We start from the raw sequence: 24,692 nt of genomic DNA, 5'->3' as shown, positions 1-24,692 counted from the left end.
AAGAAGAAATGTTCATGACCTGAACGAGACAATAAAGTGGCAGGAGTTGCAGGCTGCAAAGTCTGGGCAATCATGGGAGGGTAAAGAGAGACTTGTTGGTTCCACTGGGCAGAACCAGTGGCGCAAGATACTGCGCTTGAGAGAGTAGGGTAAGATCAGGCTCGTGGCCCCTTCAAGGGAACAGCCCGTAGAGCGCAGGGGAAACTGAGAGGCTGCAGGGCTAGGGATGGGCTAGTTGATTAGTTAGCAGAAACGGTGGGCATGGGGATTGGGGCAGATTAGAAAGATAAAGCAGGTTCTGCCTCTCCATGCCAGAAAGGAAAAGATAAGTCACTTTGATAAGTTTAGGGAGAACAACAGTTTATTTTTCCAGCTGAAGTTGGATCCTGGCCTTTGGAAGCAGAAATCAGATTCCACAGGGTGAGTTTTGGTGATAAATGAGCTGTCTGACCTTTCCTTATTGATAAAGGTGATTGGTCTCCTTGACAATGCGGGCATGGAGTTTGGGCAATCAAGCTTGTAATGTCACGTACCACACATGGTATAAATATAGATGCTAAACCCTCGAGCTGCACACTGGGGATATCAGGACCTGGAAGAATCTTTCAGCAGCCAAGATGAAGCTCCAGATTGTGGCTGCCATTCTCCTCGTCACCATCCTTTCCCCAAAGAGAAGCAGCGCGCATCAGGTCAGCGCACAGGTAAGGATGCGATCACTACAAGCAGTATAATACTTTCTATTATAATGCTGGTTTTCTCTGTGAAATGGGATCTGAAATGGCTCCACTTTCCTCTCTGCCCAAAGGTGAATTGTTCTTGGACAGTGTCTTAGCACTGTGCTGAGTTTGAATTGGCCGAGTACAGTAATGGGGGGAGAAGATTAAAGGGTTTTCCTCACTTATTTGGAAAATTCTTTAGATCTGTTATTATGCTTCGATATCCCCAAAGCGCATTTTGTTCCAAAGTTCAGATTCAATGTGTACATATGGTTCAAAGTGGTTTGCGTGCTGGAGAAATAGAGAGGTCCTCACTGATTGACATTAGCTTACTATGCCATTTCCACCACACATTTGGCCAACTTGTGGCCCAGTGGTCAGCGATATGGGCTGGGGGTGGGGTCTCATTCTTTAGAGGCTCAAGCAGAGATGACTTGATCTTGATTCCCAAAAGTGCTGAACATCCTGGGCTGTGCAAAGAACCCCCCTCCCCGACTCCCCACCCCATTCTCTAAAATGTTTGAAAATAACAGAGGATGCTTTGGTTACAGCCCCTTTCCACACCACAAAGGCTGTAATCAGAAACTCTAGGGACATCATACAGCCATATTGCAGAAGGACTAATACGATGGTCCTGACCTTTTTAGTTTAATGAAGACTATTGATCTCTTTGACAATCCAGGGATTGGGTTGGAGCAATCAGGCTTGTAGTGTCAGATATGACACAGGGGATAAATACAGCTGCTAAACTCCCCAGCCACAATGGGGACTTGCTCATCTGGAAGAGCTGAACGGAAGCGATGATGGAAGTCCAGATCATGGCTGCCATTTCCCTCATCTCTGTCCTTTGCCCAAGGGAAGCAGCTCTCTGCCCATAGGAGTGCTGCTGGTAACAATGAAAGCACTGCTAGGAGTGACATACTATTTGTCATAACGATGACTTTTGTAAAATAATAGAAAGGTAGAGCTGGAAGGGACCGCAAGAAGTCATCATGTCCAGCTCCCTGCACTGAGGCAGAACCAAGAAACCTAAACCATCCCTGACAGGTGGTGTCCAAAGTTTTCTTAAAAACGTGCAATGATGGGGATTCCACAAGCCTACTCAAGAGTTTAATTACCCTTAGAGTTAGAAAGTTCTTTTTAATATCGAGTCAAAATCTCCCTTGCTGCAATTAAGCCCCCTACTTTTTGCCCTATCTTCAGTGGACACAGAGAACAGTTGATCACAGTCCTCTTTAGAACAACCCTTAATATATTTGAAGACTGTTATCAGGTCCCCCTCCTCAGTCCTCTTGTGTCAATACTAAACATGCCCCATTTTTTAACCTCTCCTCACAGGCCACATTTTCGAAACCTTTTACCATTTTTGTTGCTTTCCTCTGGACTCTCCGATTTGTTTACATCTTTCCTAAAGTGTAGCGCCCAGAACTGAAAACACGGCTCCAACAGAAGCCTCCCCAGTGCTGAGCACAATGGAACAATTACTTCCTGTGTCTTACATTCACCACTCCTGTTAATATATCCCAGAATGATAATAGCCTCTTTTACATCTGTATCACATGTTGACTCATATTCAATTTGTGACTCACAATAACCACCTGATCCTTTTCCGGGTATTACCACCTAGCCAGTTATTCCCTCTTTTGTAGCTGTACATTTGTTTTTTTCTTTCCTAAGAGAAGTACTTTGCACTTGTCTATTGAATTTCATCTAGATGCTTTTGGTCCAATTCTCCAATATGTTAAGGTTGTTTTGAATTCTAACCCTCTGCTTGCAACTCCTCCCAGCTTGGTATCATCTGCACATTTTATAAGTGTGTTCTCCACCCCATTATCCAAGTCATTAATGAAAATATGGAACAGTATCAGACCCAGGAGTGACCACTGCAGAACGCCACTAGATACGTCCACCCAGCTTGACAGAGAACCACCGTTACCCCAGCCTTTCAACCAGTTGTGCACACACATTATACCAATTTCACCTAGATCATATTTCCCTACTTTGCTTAGGAGAATGTCATAAGTTGGACCTTTCTATTATAATGATGATTTTCTCTGTGAAATACGATCTGAAATGTCTCCCCTTTCCTCTCTGTCCAAAGGTGAATTGCTCAGGGACAGTATCTTAGCATTCCCTGTAGCTGAGTTGGAATTGTCTCGGTGTAGTGAGGGGAGAAGATTAGAGGGATTTCCTTGCTTATTCAGAAAATGTTTTGGATCCATTATTGTGCTTAGATATTACAAAAGCAACTATTGTTCCAATCTTCAGCTTCAGTGTGTACATATGGTTCTAAGAGGTTTGTGTGCCGGAGATATAGAGAGGCCCTCACCAATTGACAATAGCTTATCATGCCATTTCCCTCACACAGTTAGCAAAACCTGCAGATCTCATTCTTTGGGGGCGCAATCACTGACGATTTGGACTTGTTTCCCAAAAGTGCTGAACAGTTTCAGCTGTGCAATCAACTCTTCCCTCCACGTTCTATATTTTTTGAAAACAACAAACAGGATGCTCAGTCATTTTTGAAAGGAGAAAAATGTAGAACTACTTGAAATTTGTCACTAACCTATTTTATTTTTAACTAAAAATGATTTTTTTAAAAGAAAAATTTGATGGAAAAATTTGTTTCTTCTGTTTTTTTCTGATTTTTTTCAACGAAAATAATGAAAACTAAAAAGAAAAAAAGGCATGAGTTCTATTACATAATTTTCTAGCCACCTTTTCCCCCAATTTTTCCATAAAAATAATGAAAAAGAAAAAGAAAAAAAGTTTTGAGGTTTGTTCTTTGATTCCTCAGACCCATTTTTGCAAATAGATTTGAAATGCTATTTTTCTTTGAAATGTCCCCAAAACACACTTATAATTTTTCAAACAGCTCCAGAAAAGATGAAGGGGGGGGGGAATAAATAAAAAAAACACAAATTCTTTTCATTTCTGATTTTGCAAAACAAAATGACAATATTTTTACAAAAATTCATTTTGAAACATTTAACCAGCTCTAATTCTTATCGTGAAAAGTCAGACTCAAGAAAGGGAGTTAAAATAAATTGGTTAGTCTCTAAGGTGCCTCAAGTACTCCTTTTCTTTTTGCGAATACAGACTAACACGGCTGTTACTCTGAAACCTGTCAATATTTTTACAAAAACTCATTTTGAAACATTTAACCAGCTCTAATTCTTATCTTGAAAAGTCAGACTCAAGAAAGGGAGTTAGTTCCCAAATTCCAGATTCTGGGGGTCAATCTGAGTACTGAGAAGGAAGTGTAGGAGGGCTGTTTCCCATCGCAGAGCTGTCTGGGGCCATGTCTGAAATACACACTTCTGCTGGCACAGCTCTATAGTATGGGGTGTGAGGAGGTTTGATTCCTGACTGACACGGCTGTGCTGGCAAAAGCCTCTCCCTACTGTAGCTGCAGTTGTAATCAGCACAACTGGGCTTTTGCTGGTATGCTTGAGCCTGGTCTACACTATAAAGTTCTGCCAGTGCAGCTATATCAACGAGCTGTGTGCAAAAATCACCCCTCTTGGGCAACATGGCTATTTTCCTGGAGAATCCCCCGTATAGACGGAACTAGACCAAGAGAAGGTGATTCTGTCAGCATACCGAACATCCATCGGGGAGGTGGAGTGCTGATATTGGCAGAAAAAGACCTTCTGTTGGCGTGCACAGCATGTTCCATAGGGCAATGCAGCGTAATGCAGACATGACCTTATTTGGCTTTGTGGGGAACATGCTATACTGGCAAAAGCCCACTCGTCTACCAGTAGAGCCACACTGGCCAAGCGCTCCTTGTGTAGAACTGACCTGGGAAAGCTATTGCCATTGTGAGGAATCAGCTACATTGAAATGATCGTGGAGAAAGAGCAGGGTGAAATAACTCCTAACTATCTCCTTACAGGATGTCGAGACTCCATTTGAAGAAGCTGTTTTGGTGAGTACTCTAGATTTACTTTATTGTCAGGCTGTCATATTATCTCAGTACCTCTTCGCAAGCCCGAACCCTGAGATTCAGAGTCAACTGGAGTATCCTGGACACATGTTCAAAGACTGGTGCAAAACACAAAGCAATGGACTTCCAAGTCCCATGGGGGCATGTAAGTGTCAATCCAAGCGTTCTTTGCAGTTTCAAGTCTCCCATTATAAAAGTAGACAATTTGCTGGGTTACTGTGGGCTCTGTTCATTATAATCACTTCCCAGGTGGAGTCGTACATACTGGGAGCTGTGATATACGGGGAATTCTGTCATTCTGCATCCGAGAGACTGCAGATCATAGTGTCACCATGGGCAATCCCGTACATGGCCTCATCTCTACAAGGGAGCAGATCCCAAGCTGGTGTAAATTAGTGTTGCTCTATCAAAGTAAGTGGAGACAGAACAACAGGGGTAAATCAACCATTGCTCCAGTAAAGTCAGCAGGGCCAGATCCCCTTCTGGTGTAACTTATCCGTAGCTTCATTGGAGTCAACGGGCCAGATTCCAAATGGATGTAAATCAACATTCCTGTGTTGGAGTTCATGGTCCAGGCTAAACCGAGGTCGCTCCATTGGAGGCAGGGCAGGGGTGAGCCGCGTCAGTGATGCTCTGCCTGTGAGTACTGCAAGTTCCTTTTGCTTCAAGAGTCTGTTCTATTAGCCTGATACTTTTAACAGACAGAGGCCAGATTAAATGGCGGAAGCCCATTCCCTTCACGGTTAGGGTTAGCAAATCTATGAAGTGAGAGATCCCTGGCAATCCTAGTCTCTCTTTTATTCATCTGGCTTCCCATCATGTTCAGAATCTGGAGTTTCAGGTGGTGGTCATAGGGCCAGCTATGATTTCTCTCGAGGCATCTAGACAGACTTATGTGCAGTGCTGGGGAGGAGCCAGTGGTCGTGGTACATGTAGGTACCAGTGACACAGGGAAGGGGAGGAGAGACGTCCTGGAGGCCAAATTTAGGCTGGTAGGAAAGAGACTGAAATCCAGGACCTCTATGGTGGCATTCTCAGAAATGCTTCCACGTGCAGGGCCAGGTAGGCAGGCAGAGCTTCAGAGTCTCAATGCGTGGATGAGATGACGGTGTAGAGAGGCAGGGTTTAGATTTATTAGGAACTGGGGAAACTTTTGGGATAGGGGGGAGCCTATACAGGAAGGATGGGTTCCACCTAAACCAAGGTGGATCCAGACGGCTGGCACTTAGTTTAAAAATTGCTCTGCAACCTTTTTAATGTTAAGAGATGGGGGCGGGGGGAAAGCTGATTGCTGCAGAGGAGCACGTGGATTGGACAGAGACTTCTCTTACAGGAGGGTCTATTGATAGAGATTCTCTAGGTTTTAGTCGGGAGGAGAGGATGGAAGAGGATAAAGTAGGGGCCAGATCAGATGAGAAACAGTCACATAAAAAAGAATCTGACACATCAGAAAAGGGCAGACAAATAAACAGTGACAAGTTTTTAAAGTGCTTGTACACAAATGCTAGAAGTCTAAATAATAAGATGGGTGAACTAGAAGGCCTCGTGTTAAAGGAGGATATTTACATAATAGGCATCACGGAAAATTGGTGGAATGAGGACAATCAATGGGACACAATCATTCCGGGGTACAATATATATTGGAAGGACAGAACAGGTCGTGCGGGGGCGGGGGGGGGGAGGAGAAAATGTAGAATCAAATGAAGTAAAAATCTTAAATGAATCCACATGTTCCATAGAATCTCTCTGGATAGTAATTCCAGGCTCTAATAAGAATATAACAGTAGGGATCTATTATCGACCACCTGACCAGGACAGTGATAGTGATGATGAAATGCTAAGGGAGATTAGAGAGGCTGCCAAAACAAAGAACTCACTAATAGTGGGGGATTTCAATTATCCCCATGTTGACTGGGTCCATGTCACCTCAGGACGAAATGCAGAGACAAAATTTCTCGATCCTTTAAATGGCGGCTTCTTGGAGCAGCTGGTACAGGAACCCACCAGGGGAGAGGCAACTCTCGATCTAGTCCTGAGTGGGGCGCAGGATCTGGTCCAAGAGGGAACTATAACAGGACCGCTTGGAAACAGTGACCATAATCCACTAACATTTAACATTCCTGTGGTGGGAAGAACATGTCAAGAGCCCAACACTATGGCATTTAATTTCAGAAAAAAGAAAAGGAGGACTTGTGGCACCTTGGAGACTAACCAATTTATTTGAGCATAAGCTGTAGCTCACGAAAACTCATGCTCAAATAAATTGGTTAGTCTCTAAGGTGCCCCAAGTCCTCCTTTTCTTTTTGCGAATACAGACTAACACGGCTGTTACTCTGAAACCTGAAATTTCAGAAAAGGGAACTATTCAAAAATGAGGGGGTTAGTTAAACAGAAATTAAAAGGTTCAGTGAATAGAGTGAAATCCCTGCAAGCTGCATGGACACTTTTCAAAGACACCATAATAGAGGCCCAACTTAAATGTAAATCCAAATTAAAAAACACAGTAAAAGAACTAAAAAAGAGCCTCTGTGGCTTAACAACCATGTAGAAGAAGCAGTGAGAGATAAAAAGGCATCTTTTAAAAAGTGGAAGGCAAATCCTAGTGAGGTAAATAGAAAGGAGCATAAACTATGCCAAATTAAGTGTAAAAATGTAATAAGAAAAGCCAAAAAGGAGTTTGAAGAACAACTAGCCAAAAACTCAAAAGGTAAGAACAAAATGTTTTTTAAGTACATCAGAAGCAGGAAGCCTGCTAAACAACCAGTGGGACCCCTGGACGATTGAGATACAAAAGGAGCACTTAGAATCATAGAATCATAGAATATCAGGGTTGGAAGGGACCCCAGAAGGTCATCTAGTCCAACCCCCTGCTCAAAGCAGGACCAATTCCCAGTTAAATCATCCCAGCCAGGGCTTTGTCAAGCCTGACCTTAAAAACCTCTAAGGAAGGAGATTCTACCACCTCCCTAGGTAACGCATTCCAGTGTTTCACCACCCTCTTAGTGAAAAAGTTTTTCCTAATATCCAATCTAAACCTCCCCCACTGCAACTTGAGACCATTACTCCTCGTTCTGTCATCTGCTACCATTGAGAACAGTCTAGAGCCATCCTCTTTGGAACCCCCTTTCAGGTAGTTGAAAGCAGCTATCAAATCCCCCCTCATTCTTCTCTTCTGCAGGCTAAACAATCCCAGCTCCCTCAGCCTCTCCTCATAACTCATGTGTTCCAGTCCCCTAATAATTTTTGTTGCCCTTCGCTGGACTCTCTCCAATTTATCCACATCCTTCTTGAAGTGTGGGGCCCAAAACTGGACACAGTACTCCAGATGAGGCCTCACCAATGTCGAATAGAGGGGAACGATCACGTCCCTCGATCTGCTCGCTATGCCCCTACTTATACATCCCAAAATGCCATTGGCCTTCTTGGCAACAAGGGCACACTGCTGACTCATATCCAGCTTCTCGTCCACTGTCACCCCTAGGTCCTTTTCCGCAGACAAACTTAAAGACAATAAAGTCATTGCAGAGAAACTAAATGAATGCTTTGCTTTAGTCTTCACAGCTGAGGATGTTTGGAAGATTCTCAAACCTGAGCCATCTTTTGCAGGTGACAAATCTGAGAAATTGTCACAGACTGAAGTGTCACTAGAGGAGGTTTTGGAATTAATTGATAAACTTAACAGTAACAAGTCACCAGGACCAGATGGCATTCACCCAAGAGTTCTGAAAGAACTCCAATGTGAAATTGCGGAACTATTAACTAGGGTTTGGAACCTGTCCTTTAAATCAGCTTCTGTACCCAATGACTGGAAGATAGCTAATGTAATGCCACTATTTAAGAAGAGCTCTAGAGGTGATCCCAGCAATTACACACCGGTTAGTCTATCGTCAGTACTGGGCAAATTAGTTGAAACAATTGTAAAAAGTAAAAGTGTCCAGACACATAGAAGAACATAAATGGTTGGGCAAAAGTCAACATGGTTTCTGTGAAGGGAAATAGTGTCTTACTAACCTTTTAGGGCACGTCTTCACTACCCACCGGCTCGGCGGGTAGTGATTGATCTATCGGGGACGCGATAAATCACGTCTAGACGCGATAAATAGATCCCTGAATCGACGCCTGTACTCCACCTCGGCAGGAGGAGTAAGCGGAGTCGACGGGGGAGCTGTCGCGGTCGACTTGCCACTGTGAGGACGGCCAGGTAACTCAAACTAAGATACTTTGACTTCAGCTACGCAAATAGCGTAGCGGAAGTTGTGTATCTTAGTTCGAACCCCCGCCCCCAGTGCAGCCCAGGCCTTAGAGTTCTTTGAAGGGGTCAACAAACATGTAGACAAGGGGGATCCAGTGGACACAGTGTACTTAGATTTTCAGAAAGCCTTTGACAAGGTCCCTCCCCAAAGGCTCTTATGTAAATTAAGTTGTCATGGGATAAGAGGGAAGATCCTCTCATGGATTGAGAACTGGTTAAAAGACAGGGAACAAAGGGTAGGAATAAATGGTAAATTTTCAGAATGGAGAGGGGTAACTAGTGGTGTTCCCCAAGGGTCAGTCCTAGGACCAATCCTATTCAATTTATTCATAAATGATCTGGAGAAAGGGGTAAACAATGAGGTGGCAAAGTTTGCAGATGATACTAAACTGCTCAAGATAGTTAAGACCAAAGCAGACTGTGAAGAACTTTAAAAAGATCTCACCAAACTAAGTGATTGGGCAACAAAATGGCAAATGAAATTTAATGTGGATAAATGTAAAGTAATGCATATTGGAAAAAATAACCCCAACTATACATACAATATGATGGGGGCTAATTTAGCTACAACTAATCAGGAAAAAGATCTTGGAGTCATTGTGGATAGTTCTCTGAAGACATCCATGCAGTGTGCAGCAGCAGTCAAAAAAGCAAACAAATCATTAAAAAAGGCATAGAGAATAAGACGGAGAATATCTTGAATACCGCATACAGATGTTGTCTCCTCATCTCAGAAAAGATATACTGGCATTGGAAAAGGTTCAGAGAAGGGCAACTAAAATGATTAGGGGTTTAGAACGGGTCCCATAGGAGGAGAGATTAAAGACGCTAGGACTTTTCAGCTTGGAAAAGAGGAGACTAAGGGGGGATATGATAGAGATCTATAAAATCATGAGTGGTTTAGAGAAAGTGAATAAGGAAAAGTTATTTACTTGTTCCCATAATATAAGAACTAGGGGCCACCAAATGAAATTAATGGGCAGCAGATTTAAAACAAATAAAAGGAAGTTGTTCTTCACACAGCACACAGTCAACCTGTGGAACTCCCTGCCTGAGGAGGTTGTGAAGACTAGGACTATGAGAGGGTTTAAAAGAGAACTGGATAAATTCATGGAGGTTAAGTCCATTAATGGCTATTAGCCAGTATGGGTAAGGAATGGTGTCCCTAGCCTCTGTTTGTCAGAGGGTGGAGATGGATGGCCGGGGAGAGATCACTTGATCATTGCCTGTTAGGTTCACTCCCTCTGGGGAACCTGGCATTGGCCACTGTTGGTAGATGGGATACTGGGCTGGATAGACCTTTGGTCTGACTCAGGATGGCCATTCTTATGTACTTATGATTACAGACCCCATCCACACCATAAAAACTATGTTCAGAAACTCTAGGGAGAGTATATAGCCATATTACACCGGGAGGTAAATCAACTCTGACCGTTCCTCATTGACAAAGGCCATTGGTCTCTTTAACAAACAAGGTGTTGGGTTTGCGCAATCAGGCTTGTAACGTCATAGACGACTCATGGTATCAATGGAGCTGCTAAACCTCCCCAGCCTGAAAGCGGATTTCATAATCGGAAGAAACAAACAGAAACCAACATTAAGCTCCAAATCATGGCTGCCTTTACCCCCATCTCCACCCTTTACCGAAAGGGAAGCAGTGCTTTGCTGGTAGAAGCTCTGCTGGTAAAAGTGAAAGTACTACTAGGATTAATACTTTATATTAGAAAGATGATTTTCTCTGTGATATATTAACATAAATGTCTCCTTTTTCTCTCTACCCAATGGTGAATTGTTCTGTGATGATCTCTTGGCATTCCCTGTAGCTGAGCTTGAATTGTCTGAGGCCCCATCTATCCTGAATACTCACATTGATATCTCTGTCTCTCATGAGCATGATGCATGATGTCTCTCATGAGCATGAAAAATCCACACCCCTGAAAGTAGCAGCTATCCCGACCTAATCCTCATTGCAGATAGTGCTAGCTAGCCGGAAGAATTTTACACTCAACCTAGGTACTGCTCCATGGGAATGTGGATTAACTATAGCGACAGGAGAACCCCTCCCGTCACGGTAGCGAGTGTTTACACTGAAGTGCTTCAGTGTGCAAATTTAGCGCTGCACGGTGTTGCTGTAGCGTTTTAAGTGTAGAAAGATCCTGAGTAACAGCAGGGGGGGGAGGAGGCTGAAGGGTTTTCATCACATATTAAGAAAACTGTCTAGATGTTATTGTGCTCAGATATCTCAAAAGCAGTTTTTGTTCCAAATTTCAGACTTGATGTGTACATGTATGGTTAAAAGTGGTTTGTGTGCAGAAGACAGAGAGAGGCTCTCACTGACTGACAACAGTTTACTCTGCCATGTCCTTCCACATTTAGGCCAACAAGTGCAGCAGTGGTCAGTGATTCAGGAGGTCTCATTCTTTGCGGGCTCGAGCATTTTGAAACATTATTGAAATAAATGAAAACTAAAACAAAAAAAGTTCTGAGTTGTGTCATTTGATTCCCAAGATCCATTTTTGGAAATAGAGTTGAAATGTAATTTTTCATTGAAAAATCCCAAAAAGTTTCTATAATTTTTCAAGTAGCTCCAGTAAAAAAGAAAGAAGCGGGGGGAGGGGGAAGTAAATGAAAAAATGTCAAACTTTTTCATTTTTGATTCTATCAAACAATGAATTTGTTCTCTGGAAAAAAAATGACAATTTTATAACAAATATTCACTTTGAAAAAATTGAACCAGCTCTAATACTTATCTTGAAAAGTCAGACTGAAGAAAGGGAGTTCCCAAATTCCAGATTCTGGGGGTCAATCTGAGTACTGAGAAGGAAGTGTAGAGGGGATGTCTTCTATCCCACAGCTGTCTGGGGCCATGTCTGAAATACACACTTCTGCTGGCACAGCTCTATAGAATGGGGTGTGAAGAGGTTTGATTCCTGACTGACACGGCTGTGCTGGCAAAAGCCTCTCCCTACTGTAGCTGCAGTTGTAATCAGCACAACTGGGCTTTTGCTGGTATTGCTGGGCCTGGTCTACACTATAAAGTTCTGCCAGCGCAGCTATATCAACTAGCTGTGTGGAAAAATCACCCCTCTTGGGCAACACAGCTATTTTCCTGGAGAATCCCCCGTATAGACGGAACTAGACCAAGAGAAGGGTGAGTCTATCAGCATACCGAACATCCATCGGGGAGGTGGAGTGCCTATATTGGCGGAAAAAGACCTTCTGTTGGCGTGCACAGAATGTTCCGCAGGGGCAATGCAGTGTAATGCAGACATGACCTTACACCTTGATTATCACTACAAAAGTTTTTTTTTCTCTCTTGCTGGTAACATCTCACCTTACCTGATCACTCTCGTTACAGTGTGTATGGTAACACCCATTGTTTCACGTTCTCTGTGTATATAAAATCTACCAACTGTATTTTCCACTGTATGCGTCTGATGAAGTGAGCTGTAGCTCACGACAGCTTATGCTCTAATAAATTTGTTAGTCTCTAAGGTGCCACAAGTATTCCTTTTCTTTTTACAAAACAAGTTTGGAATTTTGTTATTTGATTCCCCAGGGTCCAATTTCCAAATAGAGTTGAAATGCTATTTTTCTTTGAAATTTACACATTTATAATTTTTCAAAGAGCTCCAGAAAAGAAGAAAAAAATGGGGGAAAGTAAATGAAAAAATGCAAAAAGCTTTCATTTCTGATTTTCTTAAAAGTATTAATCAATTTTCTGGAAAAAGTTTGAGAATTTTTTTTTTTAAACAAAAATTCATTAGGAAAATTTTTGACCAGCTCTAATTCTTATCTTGAGTGGTCAGAGTCAAGAAAGGAAGCTCCCATATTCAGATTCAGGAGGTTAATCTCACCCCTGTGAAGCAAGGATGTGGGGCTGTTTCCCTTCGCAGAGCTCTCTGGGGCCATGTCTAAAATACAGACTTCTGCTGGCATAGCTCCATCTGTATGGGGTGTGAAAAAGTTTATGTCATCATATGCAGCATCTACTCAAGGGCCTATGCAGGCATAGGCTCTGTAGTGTAGACATGGCCTCATTTCCCTTTCGAGGAGAATATGCTATACCAGCAAAAGCACACGAGTGTACTGGTAGAACTGTACTGGCAAAGCGTTCCTAGTGTAGAGCTTTCTGGTAATGCTATTGCCATTGTGAGGAATCACCAACCTTGAAATAATATTGGAGAAGGAGTTTCTTGATCCTGCTCTATTTCCTTACAGGTGTTTCCAGAACATCCCCCTGTAGGTTATCCTCTGGTGAGTACTCAAAATTACTTTGCTGTCTGGTGCTGCTCGATAATGATCCAAAGCAATGTGCAGACTAACACATGTTCATTTTCATCACCTGAATCAGATGCCACCAACAGAAGGTTGATTTTCCTTTTGGGTGGTTCCGGTTCAGTAGTTTCCACATTGGAGTGTTGTCAGAAGTCTTAAAAGAGCAACATGTTCCACACCTTGTCCCTCTCAGATTTTGGAAGGCACTTCAGATTCTTAAGCCTTGGGTTGAGTGCTGTAGCTATCTTTAGAAATCTCACATTGGTACCTTCTTTGCATTTTGTCAGATCTGCAGCGAAAGTGTTCTTGAAATGAACAACGTGTGCTGAGTCGTCATCCGAGACTGCTATAACATGAAATATATATGGCAGAATGCGGGTAAAACACAGAGACATACAATCTCGCACAAGGAGTTCAGTCAGAAATTCAATTAGTGCATTTTCTTTTTTTTTGAAGAAGTGTCACGAGCATGGAATCATATCCTCTGGAATGGTGGCCAAAGCATGAAGGGCCATACGAATGTTTAGCATATCTGGCACGTAAATACCTTGCAATGCCGGCTACAAAAGTGCCATGTGAATGCCTCTTCTTATTTACAATGTCACCTGAAAGTGAGAAGCGGGCAGCATTATCTCCTGTAAATGAAAACAAACTTCTTTGTCTTACAAATTGGCTGAACAAGAAGTAGGATTGAGTGGAGTTGTAGGCTCGAAAGTTTTACATGGTTTTGTTTTTGAGTGCAGTTATTTTAAAATAAAATCTACCTTTGAAAGTTTCACTTTCACATGAAAGAGATTGCATGACAGTACTTGTATGAGGTGAATTGAAAAATACTATTTCTTTAGATTGGAAGGACAGAACAGGTCGGACTGGTGGGGGAGTGGCACTAGAGGTGAAAAAAAACAGCGTCAAATGAAATAAAAATCTTAAATGAAGCAAACTGTACCATAGAATCTCTATGGATAGTAATTCCATCGTGTCACGGAGTGTGGGGGAGTCCAGGCCCTGCACCCCTCTTCCTGGGATCCACTGAGACTCTCAGCCAGCCAGTAAAACAGAAGGTTTATTGGACAACAGGAACACAGTCCAAAACAGAGCTTGTGGGTACAACCAGGACCCCTCAATCACGTCCCTCTGGGGGAGCAGGGAGCTTAGACCCCAGCCCTGGGGTTCCCTGTGTTCCTCCACCCAGCCCCAAACTGAAACTAAACCCACCCAGCAGGTTCCCTGCTGCAGCCTCTGTTCACATTCCTGGACAGAGGTGTTACCTCCCCCTCCCCCTCCTGGCTCAGGGGACAGGCTCTCAGGTCTCCCATCCCCAGGGCACATTCCCAGGTCAACACTCCCCCCTCCCTGCTGAGTCACATCGTCACACATAGACAACCCACCACCTGACCAGGATGGTGATAGTGACTGTGAAATGCTCAGAGAGATTAGAGAGGCTATAAAACAAAACAAAACAAAAACAAGACAACAACTCAATAATGATGGGGGATTTTAACAATCCCCATATTGACTGGGTACATGTCATCTTAGGACGGGATGCAGATATAAAGTTTCTTCACACCTTAAACGACTGCTTCTTGGAGAAGCTAGTCCTGGGACCCCCAAGAGGAGAGGCAATCTTTGATTTCCTACTAAGTGGATCACAGGATCTGGTCCAAGAAGTGAATATAGCTGGATTGCTTGGTAATCGCGAGCATAATATAATTAAATGAAACATCCCTTGGGTGGGACAAAAACCACAGCAGCCCACCATAGCTGCATTTAATTTCAGAAAGGGGAACAACACCAAAATGAGGAAGTTAATTAAACAGAAATTAAAAGGTACAGTGCCAAATGTGAAATCCCCCCAAGCTGCATGGAAACTTTGTAAAGACACCATAATGCAGGCTCAACTTCAATGTAATTCAAATTAAAAAACATAATTAGAGAATTCTAAAAGTGCCACCATGGCGAAACAAAGTCAAAGAAGCACTGAGAGGCAAAAGGCATCCTTTAAAAAGTGGAAGTTAAATCCTACAGAGGAAAGTAGAAAGGAGAATAAACTCTGGCAATGAAGTGTAAAAATACAATTAGGAAGGTCAAAAAAGAATTTGAAGAACAACTAGCAAAAGACTCAAAAAGTAACAGCTAAACGTTTTGAAGTAGATCAGAAGCAGGAAGCTGCTAAACAACCAGTGGTGCCACTGGACGATTGAGATGCTAAAGGAGCACTCAAGGACGATAAAGCCATTGCGGAGAAACGAAATAAATTCTTTGCGTTGGTCTTCACGGCTGAGGACGTGAGGGAGATTCCCAAACCAGAGCCATTCTTTTTAGGTGACAAATCTGAGGAACTGTCCCAGATTGAGGTATCATTAGAGGAGCTTTTGGAACAGATTGCAAAATTAAAGAGTAATAAGTCCCCAGGACCAGATGGCATTCACTCAAGTGTTCTCGTGGAACTCAAATGTGAAATTGCAGAACTACTAAGTGTGGTACGTAACCTATCATTTCAATCACCTTCTGTACCAGATGACTGGAGCATTGCTAACGTGACACCAATTTTTAAAAAAGACTCAAGAGGTGATCCCGGTAATTCCAGGCTGGTAAGCCTAACTTGAGTGCCGGCAAGCTGGTTGAAACTGTAGTAAAGAACAGAATTACCGTACACCTAGATAAACACAATTTGTTGGGGGAAGAGTCCACATGGTTTTTGTAAAGAGCAATCATGCCTTACCCATCTACTAGAATTCTTTGAGGGGGGTCAACAAGCACGTGGACAAGGGGGAATCCAGTGGATATAGTGTACTTAGATTTCCAGAAAGTCTTTAACAAGCTCCCTCATCGAAGGTTCTTAAGCAAAGTAAGATGTCATGGGAGAAGAGGGAAGGTCCTCTCATGGATCAGCAACTGGTTAAAAGATAGGAAACAAAGGGCAGGAATAAATGGTCAATTTTCAGTCAAGAGTGGTATCCTGCAGGGATGTTTACTTGGAGCAGTACTACTCACCATATTCATAAACAATCTGGAAAAAGGGATAAACAGTGAGGTGGCAAAATTTGCAGATGATAAATATCTTGAGCAGTTTTGTAAGTCCAAAGCAGACTGCGAAGAGTTACAAAGGGATCTCACAAAAACTGGGTGACTGGGCAACAAAATGGCAGATGAACTTCATTGTTGATAAATGCAAAGTAATGCACATGGGAAAACAAAATCCCAACTATAATATAAAATAATAGGATCTGAATTAGCTGTTGCCACTCAAGAAAGATTTTTTTTCCAATGAAAATTATGAAAAATAGAACTAAAAATGTTTTGAATTTTGTTGATTCCCCAGAGTCCTATTTGCAAATAGTGTTCCAATGCTATTTTTCTTGGAAATTTGCCACAAACAAACTTATAATTTTTCAAAGAGCTCCATCAAAGAAGAAAGGGGGGAAAAATGAAAAAATGAAAACCTTCTGATTTCTGATTTTGTCAAAAAAAGAAGTGATTAATTTTCTGGTAAAAAAGTGACAATTTGCTTGCAAAAATTCATTACGAAAAATGTTGATCATCTCTATTTCTTATCTTGAGGGATCAGAGTCACGAAAGGAAGCTCCCATATTCCAGGTTAATCTCCGCTCTGAGAAGCAAGGATAGGGGGACGGTTTCCCATCGCAGAGCTGTCTGGGGCCATGTCTACAATATGGACTTCTGCTGGCATAGCTCGATCCGTATGGGGTGTGAAGAAGTTTGATTCCTTACGACATCGCTGCGCTGGCAAAAGTCATAAAATCATAGAAGATTAGGGTTGGAAGAGACCTCAGAAGGTCATCTAGTCCAACCCCCTACTCAAAGCTGGACCAATCCCCAGTTAAATCATCCCAGCCAGGGCTTTGTCAAGCTGGGCCTTAAGAACCTCTAAGGATGGAGATTCCACCACCTCCCTACGGAACCCAGTCCAGTGCTTCACCACCCTCCTAGTGAAATAGTGTTTCCTAATATCCAACCTAGACCTCCCCCACTGCAACTTGAGACCATTCCTCCTTGTTCTGTCGTCTGCCATCAATGAGAATAGCCGAGCTCCATCCTCTTTGGAACCCCCCTGCAGGTAGTTGAAGGCTGCTATCAAATCCCCGTTCACTCTTCTCTTCTGCAGACTAAACAAGCCCAGTTCCCTCAGCCTCTCCTCGTAAATTCCCTGCCCCAGCCCCCTAATCATTTTCATTGCTCTCCGCTGTAGTCTCTCTAATTTGCCTACATCCTTTCTGTAGTGGGGGCCCCAAAACTGGACGCAATCCTCCAGATGTGGCCTCACCAGTGCTGAATAGAGGGGAATAATCACTTCCCTCAATCTGCTGGCAGTGTTCCTACTAATGCAGCCCAAGATCCTGTCAGCCTTCTTGGCAACAAGGGCACACTGCTGACTCATATCCAGCTTCTCATCCACTGCAATCCCCAGGTCCTTTTCTGCAGAACTGCTACTTAGCCTGTCAGTCCCCATGCAGTAGCGGTGCATGGGATTCTTCCGTCCTAAGTGCAGGACTCTGCACTGGTCCTTGTTGAACCTCATCAGATTTCTTTTGGCACAATCCTCCAATTTGTCTAGGTCCCTCTGGACCCTATCCCTACCCTCCAGCATATCTACCTCTCCCCGCACCTTCGTGTCATCTCTGAACTTGCGGAGGGTGCAATCCATCCCATCATCCAGATCATTAATAAAGACATTGAACAAAACAAGCCCCAGGACCGGCCCCTGGGACACTCTGCTTGATGCCGGCTGCCAACTAGACATCCAGCCCTTGATCACTACCCGTTGAGCCCGACTATCTAGCCAGCTTTCTATCCACCTTATAGTCCATTCATCCTATCCGTACCTCTTTAACTTGCTAGCAAGAATACTGTGGGAGACCGTACCAAAAGCTTTGCTAAAGTCAAGATATGTCATGTCCACTGCTTTCCCCATATCCAGAGAGCCAGTTATCTCATCATAGAAGGCAATCAGGTTGGTCAGGCCTGACTATTGTAACTGCAGTTATAACCAGCAAAACTGCTTTTGCTGGTATTGCTGGGCCTGGTGTACACTTCAGTGTTCGGCCAGTGTCTCTATATCAGCTAGCAGTGTGAAAAACGCTATGCTGAAAAATCCCCAGGATAGAGGCAACTAGACCGACAGAAGGGTGAGTCTCTCAGCTTACTGAACATCAAGTGGGGAGGTGGTCTTATTATGTCGGAACAAGTCCTTAAGTCAGCATATGCAGCCTGTACTCTAGGGACTATGCAGGCATATGCTCTGTAGTGTAGACATGGCCTCATTTCCCTTTCGAGGAGAATATGCTATACCAGCAAAAGCACACGAGTGTACTGGTAGAACTGTACTGGCAAAGCGTTCCTAGCGTAGAGCTTGTTGGTAACGCCATTGCCATTGTGAGGAATCAACAACCTTGAAATGATATTGGAGAAGGAGTTTCTTGATCCTGTTCTGTTTCCTTACAGGTGTTTCGAAAACATCCAGCTGGAAAACGTTTTCCTCTGGTGAGTACTCAAAATTACTTTGCTGTCAAATTACTTTGGTTCGGGTTCTGTAGTTTCCACATTGGAGTGTTGTCAGAAGTCTTAAAAGAGCAACATGTTCCACACCTTGTCCCTCTCAGATTTTGGAAGGCACTTCTGATTCTTAAGCCTTGGGTTGAGTGCTGTAGCTATCTTTAGAAACCTCACATTGGTACCTTCTTTGCATTTTGTCAAATCTGCAGCGAAAGTGTTCTTGATACCGGCTGCCAACTAGACATCCAGCCCTTGATCACTACCCGTTGAGCCCGACTATCTAGCCAGCTTTCTATCCACCTTATAGTCCATTCATCCAATCCGTACCTCTTTAACTTGTGCTGGGTCATCATCCTAGACTGCTATAATGTGAAATATATGTGGCAGAATGCGGGTAGAACACAGAGCAGGAGACATACAATCTTGCACAAGGAATTCAGTCAGAAATTCAATTAGCGCATTTTTTTTTTTGAAGAAGTGTCACGAGCATGGAAGCATATCCTCTGGAATGGTGGCCAAAGCATGAAGGGCCATACGAATGTTTAGCATATCTAGCACGTAAATACCTTGCAATGCCGGCTACAAAAGTGCCATGCGAATGCCTCTTCTTATTTACAATGTCACCTGAAAGTGAGAAGCGGGCAGCATCATATCCTGTAAATGAAAAGAAATCTCTTTGTCTTAGAAACAGGCTGAACAAGAAGTAGGATTGAGTGGATTTGTAGGCTCTAAAGTTTTACATGGTTTTGTTTTTGAGTGCAGTTATTTTAAAATAAAATCTACCTTTGAAAGTTTCACTTTCACATGAAAGAGATTGCATGACAGTACTTGTATGAGGTGAATTGAAAAATACTATTTCTTTAGATTGGAAGGACAGAACCGGTCGGACTGGTGGGGGAGTGGCACTAGAGGTGAAAAAAACCAGAGTCAAATGAAATAAAAATCTTAAATGAAGCAAACTGTACCATAGAATCTCTATGGATAGTAATTCCATAGACAACCCACCACCTGACCAGGATGGTGATAGTGACTGTGAAATGCTCAGAGAGATTAGAGAGGCTATAAAACAAAACAAAACAAAACCAACACAGCAACTCAGTAATGATGGGGGATTTCAACAATCCCCATATTGACTGGGTACATGTCATCTTAGGACGGGATGCAGATATAAAGTTTCTTGACACCTTAAATGACTGCTTCTTGGAGAAGCTAGTCCTGGGACCCCCAAGAGGAGAGGCAATCTTTGATTTCCTACTAAGTGGATCACAGGATCTGGTCCAAGAAGTGAATATAGCTGGATTGCTTGGTAATCGTGAGCACAATATAATTAAATTTAACATCCCTCGGGTGGGAGAAAAACCACAGCAGCCCGCCATAGCTGCATTTAATTTCAGAAAGGGGAACAACACAAACATGAGAAAGTCAATTAAACAGAAATTAAAAGGTACAGTGCCAAATGTGAAATCCCCCACGCTGCATGGAAACTTTGTAAAGACACCATAATGTAGGCTCAACTTCAATGTATCCCCCAAATTAAAAAACATAATTAGAGAATCCTAAAAGTGCCACCATGGCGAAACAAAGTCAAAGAAGCACTGAGAGGCAAAAGGCATCCTTTAAAAAGTGGAAGTTAAATACTACTGAGGAAAATAGAAAGGAGAATAAACTCTGGCAAGTGAAATGTAAAAATACAATTAGGAAGGTCAAAAAAGAATTTGAAGAACAACTAACAAAAGACTCAAAAAGTAACAGCTAAACGTTTTGAAGTAGATCAGAAGCAGGAAGCTGCTAAACAACCAGTGGTGCCACTGGACGATTGAGATGCTAAAGGAGCACTCAAGGACGATAAAGCCATTGCGGAGAAACGAAATAAATTCTTTGCGTCGGTCTTCACGGCTGAGGATGTGAGGGAGATTCCCAAACCAGAGCCATTCATTTTAGGTGACAAATCTGAGGAACTGTCCCAGATTGAGGTATCATTAGAGGAGCTTTTGGAACAGATTGAAAAATTAAAGAGTAATAAGTCACCAGGACCAGATGGCATTCACTCAAGTGTTCTCGTGGAACTCAAATGTGAAATTGCAAAACTACAAAGTGTGGTACGTAACCTATCATTTCAATCACCTTCTGTACCAGATGACTGGATGGTAGCTAACGTGACACCAATTTTTAAAAGGTTTCAGAGTAACAGCCGTGTTAGTCTGTATTCGCAAAAAGAAAAGGAGGACTTGTGGCACCTTAGAGACTAACCAATTTATTTGAGCATGAGCTTTCGTGAGCTACAGCTCACTTCATCGGATGCATACCGTGGAAACTGCAGCAGACTTTATATACACACAGAGAATATGAAACAATACCTCCTCCCACCCCACTGTCCTGCTGGTAAATTTTTTTTGCAATTTTTAAAAAAGACTCGAGAGGTCATCCCGGTAATTACAGGCTGGTAAGCCTAACTTGAGTGCCGGGCAAGCTCGTTGAAACTGTAGTAAAGAACAGAATTACCGGACACCTAGATGAACACAATTTGTTGGGGGAAGAGTCCACATGGTTTTTGTAAAGAGCAATCATGCCTTACCCATCTACTAGAATTCTTTGAGGGGGGTCAACAAGCACGTGGACAAGGGGGAATCCAGTGGATATAGTGTACTTAGATTTCCAGAAAGTCTTTAACAAGCTCCCTCATCGAAGGTTCTTAAGCAAAGAAAGCTGTCATGGGAGAAGAGGGAAGGTCCTCTCATGGATCAGCAACTGGTTAAAAGATAGGAAACAAAGGGCAGGAATAAATGGTCAATTTTCAGTCAAGAGTGGTATCCTGCAGGGATGTGTACTTGGACCAGTACTACTCACCATATTCATAAACAATCTGGAAAAAGGGATAAACAGTGAGGTGGCAAAATTTGCAGATGATAAATATCTTGAGCAGTTTTGTAAGTCCAAAGCAGACTGCGAAGAGTTACAAAGGGATCTCACAAAAACTGGGTGACTGGGCAACAAAATGGCAGATGAACTTCATTGTTGATAAATGCAAAGTAATGCACATGGGAAAACAAAATCCCAACTATAATATAAAATAATAGGATCTGAATTAGCTGTTGCCACTCAAGAAAGATTTTTTTTCCAATGAAAATTAAGAAAAATAGAACTAAAAATGTTTTGAATTTTGTTGATTCCCCAGAGTCCTCTTTGCAAATAGTGTTCCAATGCTATTTTTCTTGGAAATTTGCCACAAACAAACTTATAATTTTTCAAAGAGCTCCATCAAAGAAGAAAGGGGGGAAAAAATGAGAAAATGAAAACCTTTTCATTTCTGATTTTGTCAAAAAAAGAAGTGATTAATTTTCTGGTAAAAAAGTGACAATTTGCTTGCAAAAATTCATTACGAAAAACGTTGATCATCTCTATTTCTTATCTTGAGGGATCAGAGTCACAAAAGGAAGCTCCCATATTCCAGGTTAATCTCCGCCCTGAGAAGCAAGGATAGGGGGACGGTTTCCCATCGCAGAGCTGTCTGGGGCCATGTCTACAATATGGACTTCGGCTGGCATAGCTCGATCCGTATGGGGTGTGAAGAAGTTTGATTCCTTACAACATCGCTGCGCTGGCAAAAGTCATAAAATCATAGAAGATTAGGGTTGGAAGAGACCTCAGAAGGTCATCTAGTCCAACCCCCTACTCAAAGCTGGACCAATCCCCAGTTAAATCATCCCAGCCAGGGCTTTGTCAAGCCGGGCCTTAAGAACCTCTAAGGATGGAGATTCCACCACCTCCCTACGGAACCCAGTCCAGTGCTTCACCACCCTCCTAGTGAAATAGTGTTTCCTAATATCCAACCTAGACCTCCCGCACTGCAACTTGAGACCATTCCTCCTTGTTCTGTCATCTGCCATCAATGAGAATAGCCTAGCTCCATCCTCTTTGGAACCCCCCTGCAGGTAGTTGAAGGCTGCTATCAAATCCCCGCTCACTCTTCTCTTCTGCAGACTAAACAAGCCCAGTTCCCTCAGCCTCTCCTCGTAAATCCCCTGCCCCAGCCCCCTAATCATTTTCATTGCTCTCCGCTGTAGTCTCTCTAATTTGCCTACATCCTTTCTGTAGTGGGGGCCCCAAAACTGGACGCAATCCTCCAGATGTGGCCTCACCAGTGCTGAATAGAGGGGAATAATCACTTCCCTCAATCTGCTGGCAGTGTTCCTACTAATGCAGCCCAAGATCCTGTCAGCCTTCTTGGCAACAAGGGCACACTGCTGACTCATATCCAGCTTCTCATCCACTGCAATCCCCAGGTCCTTTTCTGCAGAACTGCTACTTAGCCTGTCGGTCTGAGCCAAGAAGCAGAGGGTTGTTTCTAGACTGAGGCTCCCAGGAGATGTTGCTTAGTAGGGGTAGGACTCACAGGCAAGGGGGCCTGAAGAGTGGAACACTGTGGGGAGCCCTCTCGCAGAAGACCCGAACTGAGGGCTGCGGGAGGAGAGAGGTAAGAAGGATGGAGAATCACCAGAGGTGTGGAGGTCCTAGAATAGGGGCCCAAAAGAACTGGGGAACAGTGTGGTTGTTGACTCTCAGGAGCATAGGCGCCAACTCCATGGGTGCTCTGGGGCTTCCATTAGCCAAACCTGGAAGAATCTACCGTGTAGCAGCACTGGCTTTGTGACATACTTCCTCTCCACAACCACTTTTCCTGATCTCACAGCAGCCACTTCACCACCAGGATCATGCACCACAGATCAGGAGCAGGGCAGAGGGCTACTCTCAACATCACTGAGCTGCCCCCTTCAAGCACGCAAGACTTCTTCCCCTTTCCTCCTGTCACCCTCTCCATTGAATGCAATACTGGGAAGTGCAATGCTGTCTCATTGACACAGCATTCCCGTGGCAGACAGAATAAACTCTGTGTGGGTAAATACTGACACAGTGGCAGGGATTTGACGAGTGTGTGATAACCAGAGCATAAATCCCAGTGGCAGCTCAAATCCCCAAAAGAAAGTTTTAATTTCTAAAATTACCTTTCCCTTTAACAAATCCAAGAGCTCAGTTCCAGCCCTCCCAAATCTCCCCTGGCCCTCTCCTCCCTCATTTCCCCATCCAGTGCCATCAATCGCAGTTTGTAAAGGGCACTGCTGTACAATGCACAATACTGGAAGTGGAATGCTGGCGGTCGCACACAGCTGTAGGGGACTAGAAAGGGACTAAACTCCTCCAGGGAGTGCGGGAGGGTTCTTGTCTGACTCCCTGTGGGTTACTGGGACCATAATGACCATTTGCCATCTCTCCCCAGGACTAAGAATTATGAATTACTAACTCAAACGCTGGCGAAACCGGATTGGCTGACTTCGATGATGACACCTGCCATTACGCCCCCCGTGCTGCTGCCTCACAACTCTTCCACCAATCAAATGCTGACTGAAAATCATGAATCCTACTGAATGGACCTCTAGCTGATTACTGTGACAGTCCTTGATTTTTATGCTTTTTGATGTAACAGGGAGCGGAGGGACACTGAGCTCTGTCCTGCAGCTGCCCTGGGGGATTGCGAGAGCTTTGCAAAAATTAAAATAAATACAAACGCACAAAAAATGTTCAGTAACTGTTGTTTTTTTTACGTTTTAGTAAATTAAATTTCCTTCCAGGCTGGGATAGGATTCGCTCCTCTGTAAACGCTGACACGACTGTGAGTCATTTCTAAACTCTTTGTAGGCAATGATTACTGTATGGGGGGTGGGGGAAGACACTGTTCTCCAGTATTCCTCTCTCTCCCTCAGTGGTGAAACCAGGGAAGCAGCAGCACTGGGAAAAATGAATAATGGAGTGGCTCACAAATCCAGAAGAGCAGGAGGGAAGAGTATCCGTTAACTGAGCTACAGAACTACACTACCAGGGCTAGAGAACATGTGGCAAGTTTTCCTTTCAGGGTAGATGCTCCAGCACATAATCCTCAAAAATCTAGAGGTGCCTCCTTGCACTCCATAAAACGATCCCTTTCCAG

The 24,692-nt window shown here is 43.3% G+C and overlaps 1 long non-coding RNA gene across 1 annotated transcript; it reads left to right on the top strand.

The window, feature by feature from the left end:
* Positions 1–588: 588 nt before the first annotated feature.
* Positions 589–24,269, top strand: LOC144929877 (uncharacterized). Its single transcript, XR_013634990.1, has 5 exons — positions 589–701; positions 4,615–4,647; positions 13,139–13,174; positions 18,659–18,697; positions 23,985–24,269. It is a non-coding gene; the product is annotated as an uncharacterized LOC144929877 (long non-coding RNA).
* The last annotated feature ends 423 nt before the right edge of the window (positions 24,270–24,692 follow it).

This window comes from Lepidochelys kempii, chromosome 24 (assembly GCF_965140285.1).
Source record: "Lepidochelys kempii isolate rLepKem1 chromosome 24, rLepKem1.hap1, whole genome shotgun sequence".
NCBI lineage: Eukaryota > Metazoa > Chordata > Testudines > Cheloniidae > Lepidochelys > Lepidochelys kempii.
The sequence above is the reverse complement of the archived record's forward strand: the minus strand, read 5'-3'. Positions and strand labels throughout refer to the sequence as shown.